This window comes from Cynocephalus volans, chromosome 17 (assembly GCF_027409185.1).
Source record: "Cynocephalus volans isolate mCynVol1 chromosome 17, mCynVol1.pri, whole genome shotgun sequence".
NCBI lineage: Eukaryota > Metazoa > Chordata > Mammalia > Dermoptera > Cynocephalidae > Cynocephalus > Cynocephalus volans.
The window spans coordinates 51,506,992-51,515,200 of NC_084476.1; positions in this window are offsets into that span (position 1 = coordinate 51,506,992).

An 8,209-nucleotide genomic window follows, 5' to 3' on the forward strand; every position below is an offset into this window, starting at 1 on the left:
ATGGGAGATTTCAGTTTCAAAATCTCTGTGAAAAAGCGTCAGAGAAGCTTCTCCGTTTAGAATCCAGCATATCTCACTGAACCGAAGAAGTGGTAGTTAGAAGGGAGTTAGAGCTGCAAGCAGTTTGGTTTGGGAAATTAGATGCGAAATGACACTGCAAAGGCCTTGCAACAGGCTTGGAAAAGTGTGTTCTATATCTCTGCCAAACAGAGTCCCCGGAGGTTGAGGTTTCAGAAGCAAGCTTAACTGTTAGGGAGGGAGCAGCAGAATGTGCCTCTCACATCTAGCCTGTAGGAATTCAGGTTGGCAAGTTCTATGGGGAAGCCCATTGCTGCCAATGGTAGAAACGGCATGGGAGATTTCAGTTTCAAAATCTCTGTGAAAAAGCGTCAGAGAAGCTTCTCCGTTTAGAATCCAGCATATCTCACTGAACCGAAGAAGTGGTAGTTAGAAGGGAGTTAGAGCTGCAAGCAGTTTGGTTTGGGAAATTAGACGCGAAATGAAACTGCAAATGCCTTCCAACAGGCTTGGAAAAGTGTGTTCTATATCTCTGCCAAACAAACTCCCCGGAGGTTGAGCTTTCAGAAGCAAGTTTAACTCTAAGGGAGGAAGCAGCAGAATGTGCCTCTCACATCTAGCCTGTAGGAATTCAGGTTGGCAAGTTCTATGGGGAAGCCCATTGCTGCCTATGGTGGAAACGGCATGGGAGATTTCAGTTTCAAAATCTCTGTGAAAAAGCGTCAGAGAAGCTTCTCCGTTTAGAATCCAGCATATCTCACTGAACCGAAGAAGTGGTAGTTAGAAGGGAGTTAGAGCTGCAAGCAGTTTGGTTTGGGAAATTAGACGCGAAATGAAACTGCAAATGCCTTCCAACAGGCTTGGAAAAGTGTGTTCTATATCTCTGCCAAACAAACTCCCCGGAGGTTGAGCTTTCAGAAGCTAGTTTAACTCTAAGGGAGGAAGCAGCAGAATGTGCCTCTCACATCTAGCCAGTAGGAATTCAGGTTGGCAAGTCCTATGGGGAAGCCCATTGCTGCCTATGGTGAAAACGGCATGGGAGATTTCAGTTTCAAAATCTCTGTGAAAAAGCGTCAGAGAAGCTTCTCCGTTTAGAATCCAGCATATCTCACTGAACCGAAGAAGTGGTAGTTAGAAGGGAGTTAGAGCTGCAAGCAGTTTGGTTTGGGAAATTAGACGCGAAATGAAACTGCAAATGCCTTCCAACAGTCTTGGAAAATTGTGTTCTATATCTCTGCCAAAGAGAGTCCCCGGAGGTTGAGCTTTCAGAAGCAAGCTTAACTGTTAGGGAGGAAGCAGCAGAATGTGCCTCTCACATCTAGCCTGTAGGAATTCAGGTTGGCAAGTTCTATGGGGAAGCCCATTGCTGCCTATGGTGGAAACGGCATGGGAGATTTCAGTTTCAAAATCTCTGTGAAAAAGCGTCAGAGAAGCTTCTCCGTTTAGAATCCAGCATATCTCACTGAACCGAAGAAGTGGTAGTTAGAAGGGAGTTAGAGCTGCAAGCAGTTTGGTTTGGGAAATTAGACGCGAAATGAAACTGCAAATGCCTTCCAACAGGCTTGGAAAAGTGTGTTCTATATCTCTGCCAAACAGACTCCCCGGAGGTTGAGCTTACAGAAGCAAGTTTAACTCTAAGGGAGGAAGCAGCAGAATGTGCCTCTCACATCTAGCCTGTAGGAATTCAGGTTGGCAAGTTCTATGGGGAAGCCCATTGCTGCCTATGGTGAAAACGGCATGGGAAATTTCAGTTTCAAAATCTCTGTGAAAAAGCGTCAGAGAAGCTTCTCCGTTTAGAATCCAGCATATCTCACTGAACCGAAGAAGTGGTAGTTAGAAGGGAGTTAGAGCTGCAAGCAGTTTGGTTTGGGAAATTAGACGCGAAATGAAACTGCAAATGCCTTAAAACAGGCTTGGAAAAGTGTGTTCTATATCTCTGCCAAACAGACTCCCCGGAGGTTGAGCTTTCAGAAGCTAGCTTAACTCTAAGGGAGGAAGCAGCAGAATGTGCCTCTCACATCTAGCCTGTAGGAATTCAGGTTGGGAAGTTCTATGGGAAAGCCCATTGGCGCCTTCGTTGGAAACGGGTTTGGAAATTTCAGTTTCAAAATCTCTGTGAAAAAGCGTCAGAGAAGCTTCTCCGTTTAGAATCCAGCATATCTCACTGAACCGAAGAAGTGGTAGTTAGAAGGGAGTTAGAGCTGCAAGCAGTTTGGTTTGGGAAATTAGACGCGAAATGAAACTGCAAATGCCTTCCAACAGGCTTGGAAAAGTGTGTTCTATATCTCTGCCAAACAAACTCCCCGGAGGTTGAGCTTTCAGAAGCAAGTTTAACTCTAAGGGAGGAAGCAGCAGAATGTGCCTCTCACATCTAGCCTTTAGGAATTCAGGTTGGCAAGTTCTATGGGGTAGCCCATTGCTGCCTATGGTGGAAACGGCATGGGAGATTTCAGTTTCAAAATCTCTGTGAAAAAGCGTCAGAGAAGCTTCTCCGTTTAGAATCCAGCATATCTCACTGAACCGAAGAAGTGGTAGTTAGAAGGGAGTTAGAGCTGCAAGCAGTTTGGTTTGGGAAATTAGATGCGAAATGACACTGCAAAGGCCTTGCAACAGGCTTGGAAAAGTGTGTTCTATATCTCTGCCAAACAGAGTCCCCGGAGGTTGAGCTTTCAGAAGCAAGCTTAACTGTTAGGGAGGGAGCAGCAGAATGTGCCTCTCACATCTAGCCTGTAGGAATTCAGGTTGGCAAGTTCTATGGGGAAGCCCATTGCTGCCAATGGTAGAAACGGCATGGGAGATTTCAGTTTCAAAATCTCTGTGAAAAAGCGTCAGAGAAGCTTCTCCGTTTTGAATCCAGCATATCTCACTGAACCGAAGAAGTGGTAGTTAGAAGGGAGTTAGAGCTGCAAGCAGTTTGGTTTGGGAAATTAGACGCGAAATGAAACTCCAAATGCCTTCCAACAGGCTTGGAAAAGTGTGTTCTATATCTCTGCCAAACAAACTCCCCGGAGGTTGAGCTTTCAGAAGCTAGTTTAACTCTAAGGGAGGAAGCAGCAGAATGTGCCTCTCACATCTAGCCTGTAGGAATTCAGGTTGGCAAGTTCTATGGGGAAGCCCATAGGCGCCTTCGTTGGAAACGGGTTTGGAAATTTCAGTTTCAAAATCTCTGTGAAAAAGCGTCAGAGAAGCTTCTCCGTTTAGAATCCAGCATATCTCACTGAACCGAAGAAGTGGTAGTTAGAAGGGAGTTAGAGCTACAAGCAGTTTGGTTTGGGAAATTAGACGCGAAATGAAACTGCAAATGCCTTCCAACAGGCTTGGAAAAGTGTGTTCTATATCTTTGCCAAACAGACTCCCCGGAGGTTGAGCTTTCAGAAGCAAGTTTAACTCTAAGGGAGGAAGCAGCAGAATGTGCCTCTCACATCTAGCCTGTAGGAATTCAGGTTGGCAAGTTCTATGGGGAAGCCCATTGCTGCCTATGGTGAAAACGGCATGGGAAATTTCAGTTTCAAAATCTCTGTGAAAAAGCGTCAGAGAAGGTTCTCCGTTTACAATCCAGCATATCTCACTGAACCGAAGAAGTGGTAGTTAGAAGGGAGTTAGAGCTGCAAGCAGTTTGGTTTGGGAAATTAGACGCGAAATGAAACTGCAAATGCCTTAAAACAGGCTTGGAAAAGTGTGTTCTATATCTCTGCCAAACAGACTCCCCGGAGGTTGAGCTTTCAGAAGCTAGCTTAACTCTAAGGGAGGAAGCAGCAGAATGTGCCTCTCACATCTAGCCTGTAGGAATTCAGGTTGGCAAGTTCTATGGGAAAGCCCATTGGCGCCTTCGTTGGAAACGGGTTTGGAAATTTCAGTTTCAAAATCTCTGTGAAAAAGCGTCAGAGAAGCTTCTCCGTTTAGAATCCAGCATATCTCACTGAACCGAAGAAGTGGTAGTTAGAAGGGAGTCAGAGCTGCAAGCAGTTTGGTTTGGGAAATTAGACGCGAAATGAAACTGCAAATGCCTTCCAACAGGCTTGGAAAAGTGTGTTCTATATCTCTGCCAAACAAACTCCCCGGAGGTTGAGCTTTCAGAAGCAAGTTTAACTCTAAGGGAGGAAGCAGCAGAATGTGCCTCTCACATCTAGCCTGTAGGAATTCAGGTTGGCAAGTTCTATGGGGAAGCCCATTGCTGCCTATGGTGGAAACGGCATGGGAGATTTCAGTTTCAAAATCTCTGTGAAAAAGCGTCAGAGAAGCTTCTCCGTTTAGAATCCAGCATATCTCACTGAACCGAAGAAGTGGTAGTTAGAAGGGAGTTAGAGCTGCAAGCAGTTTGGTTTGGGAAATTAGACGCGAAATGAAACTGCAAATGCCTTCCAACAGGCTTGGAAAAGTGTGTTCTATATCTCTGCCAAACAAACTCCCCGGAGGTTGAGCTTTCAGAAGCTAGTTTAACTCTAAGGGAGGAAGCAGCAGAATGTGCCTCTCACATCTAGCCTGTAGGAATTCAGGTTGGCAAGTTCTATGCGGAAGATCATAGGCGCCTTCGTTGGAAACGGGTTTGGAAATTTCAGTTTCAAAATCTCTGTGAAAAAGCGTCAGAGAAGCTTCTCCGTTTAGAATCCAGCATATCTCACTGAACCGAAGAAGTGGTAGTTAGAAGGGAGTTAGAGCTGCAAGCAGTTTGGTTTGGGAAATTAGACGCGAAATGAAACTGCAAATGCCTTCCAACAGGCTTGGAAAAGTGTGTTCTATATCTCTGCCAAACAAACTCCCCGGAGGTTGAGCTTTCTGAAGCAAGTTTAACTCTAAGGGAGGAAGCAGCAGAATGTGCCTCTCACATCTAGCCTTTAGGAATTCAGGTTGGCAAGTTCTATGGGGTAGCCCATTGCTGCCTATGGTGGAAACGGCATGGGAGATTTCAGTTTCAAAATCTCTGTGAAAAAGCGTCAGAGAAGCTTCTCCGTTTAGAATCCAGCATATCTCACTGAACCGAAGAAGTGGTAGTTAGAAGGGAGTTAGAGCTGCAAGCAGTTTGGTTTGGGAAATTAGATGCGAAATGACACTGCAAAGGCCTTGCAACAGGCTTGGAAAAGTGTGTTCTATATCTCTGCCAAACAGAGTCCCCGGAGGTTGAGCTTTCAGAAGCAAGCTTAACTGTTAGGGAGGGAGCAGCAGAATGTGCCTCTCACATCTAGCCTGTAGGAATTCAGGTTGGCAAGTTCTATGGCGAAGCCCATTGCTGCCAATGGTAGAAACGGCATGGGAGATTTCAGTTTCAAAATCTCTGTGAAAAAGCGTCAGAGAAGCTTCTCCGTTTTGAATCCAGCATATCTCACTGAACCGAAGAAGTGGTAGTTAGAAGGGAGTTAGAGCTGCAAGCAGTTTGGTTTGGGAAATTAGACGCGAAATGAAACTGCAAATGCCTTCCAACAGGCTTGGAAAAGTGTGTTCTATATCTCTGCCAAACAAACTCCCCGGAGGTTGAGCTTTCAGAAGCAAGTTTAACTCTAAGGGAGGAAGCAGCAGAATGTGCCTCTCACATCTAGCCTGTAGGAATTCAGGTTGGCAAGTTCTATGGGGAAGCCCATTGCTGCCTATGGTGGATACGGCATGGGAGATTTCAGTTTCAAAATCTCTGTGAAAAAGCGTCAGAGAAGCTTCTCCGTTTAGAATCCAGCATATCTCACTGAACCGAAGAAGTGGTAGTTAGAAGGGAGTTAGAGCTGCAAGCAGTTTGGTATGGGAAATTAGACGCGAAATGAAACTGCAAATGCCTTCCAACAGGCTTGGAAAAGTGTGTTCTATATCTCTGCCAAACAAACTCCCCGGAGGTTGAGCTTTCAGAAGCAAGTTTAACTCTAAGGGAGGAAGCAGCAGAATGTGCCTCTCACATCTAGCCAGTAGGAATTCAGGTTGGCAAGTTCTATGGGGAAGCCCATTGCTGCCTATGGTGAAAACGGCATGGGAGATTTCAGTTTCAAAATCTCTGTGAAAAAGCGTCAGAGAAGCTTCTCCGTTTAGAATCCAGCATATCTCACTGAACCGAAGAAGTGGTAGTTAGAAGGGAGTTAGAGCTGCAAGCAGTTTGGTTTGGGAAATTAGACGCGAAATGAAACTGCAAATGCCTTCCAACAGGCTTGGAAAATTGTGTTCTATATCTCTGCCAAAGAGAGTCCCCGGAGGTTGAGCTTTCAGAAGCAAGCTTAACTGTTAGGGAGGAAGCAGCAGAATGTGCCTCTCACATCTAGCCTGTAGGAATTCAGGTTGGCAAGTTCTATGGGGAAGCCCATTGCTGCCTATGGTGGAAACGGCATGGGAGATTTCAGTTTCAAAATCTCTGTGAAAAAGCGTCAGAGAAGCTTCTCCGTTTAGAATCCAGCATATCTCACTGAACCGAAGAAGTGGTAGTTAGAAGGGAGTTAGAGCTGCAAGCAGTTTGGTTTGGGAAATTAGACGCGAAATGAAACTGCAAATGCCTTCCAACAGGCTTGGAAAAGTGTGTTCTATATCTCTGCCAAACAGACTCCCCGGAGGTTGAGCTTACAGAAGCAAGTTTAACTCTAAGGGAGGAAGCAGCAGAATGTGCCTCTCACATCTAGCCTGTAGGAATTCAGGTTGGCAAGTTCTATGGGGAAGCCCATTGCAGCCTATGGTGAAAACGGCATGGGAAATTTCAGTTTCAAAATCTCTGTGAAAAAGCGTCAGAGAAGCTTCTCCGTTTAGAATCCAGCATATCTCACTGAACCGAAGAAGTGGTAGTTAGAAGGGAGTTAGAGCTGCAAGCAGTTTGGTTTGGGAAATTAGACGCGAAATGAAACTGCAAATGCCTTAAAACAGGCTTGGAAAAGTGTGTTCTATATCTCTGCCAAACAGACTCCCCGGAGGTTGAGCTTTCAGAAGCTAGCTTAACTCTAAGGGAGGAAGCAGCAGAATGTGCCTCTCACATCTAGCCTGTAGGAATTCAGGTTGGGAAGTTCTATGGGAAAGCCCATTGGCGCCTTCGTTGGAAACGGGTTTGGAAATTTCAGTTTCAAAATCTCTGTGAAAAAGCGTCAGAGAAGCTTCTCCGTTTAGAATCCAGCATATCTCACTGAACCGAAGAAGTGGTAGTTAGAAGGGAGTTAGAGCTGCAAGCAGTTTGGTTTGGGAAATTAGACGCGAAATGAAACTGCAAATGCCTTCCAACAGGCTTGGAAAAGTGTGTTCTATATCTCTGCCAAACAAACTCCCCGGAGGTTGAGCTTTCAGAAGCAAGTTTAACTCTAAGGGAGGAAGCAGCAGAATGTGCCTCTCACATCTAGCCTTTAGGAATTCAGGTTGGCAAGTTCTATGGGGTAGCCCATTGCTGCCTATGGTGGAAACGGCATGGGAGATTTCAGTTTCAAAATCTCTGTGAAAAAGCGTCAGAGAAGCTTCTCCGTTTAGAATCCAGCATATCTCACTGAACCGAAGAAGTGGTAGTTAGAAGGGAGTTAGAGCTGCAAGCAGTTTGGTTTGGGAAATTAGATGCGAAATGACACTGCAAAGGCCTTGCAACAGGCTTGGAAAAGTGTGTTCTATATCTCTGCCAAACAGAGTCCCCGGAGGTTGAGCTTTCAGAAGCAAGCTTAACTGTTAGGGAGGGAGCAGCAGAATGTGCCTCTCACATCTAGCCTGTAGGAATTCAGGTTGGCAAGTTCTATGGGGAAGCCCATTGCTGCCAATGGTAGAAACGGCATGGGAGATTTCAGTTTCAAAATCTCTGTGAAAAAGCGTCAGAGAAGCTTCTCCGTTTAGAATCCAGCATATCTCACTGAACCGAAGAAGTGGTAGTTAGAAGGGAGTTAGAGCTGCAAGCAGTTTGGTTTGGGAAATTAGACGCGAAATGAAACTCCAAATGCCTTCCAACAGGCTTGGAAAAGTGTGTTCTATATCTCTGCCAAACAAACTCCCCGGAGGTTGAGCTTTCAGAAGCTAGTTTAACTCTAAGGGAGGAAGCAGCAGAATGTGCCTCTCACATCTAGCCTGTAGGAATTCAGGTTGGCAAGTTCTATGGGGAAGCCCATTGCTGCCTATGGTGGAAACGGCATGGGAGATTTCAGTTTCAAAATCTCTGTGAAAAAGCGTCAGAGAAGCTTCTCCGTTTAGAATCCAGCATATCTCACTGAACCGAAGAAGTGGTAGTTAGAAGGGAGTTAGAGCTACAAGCAGTTTGGTTTGGGAA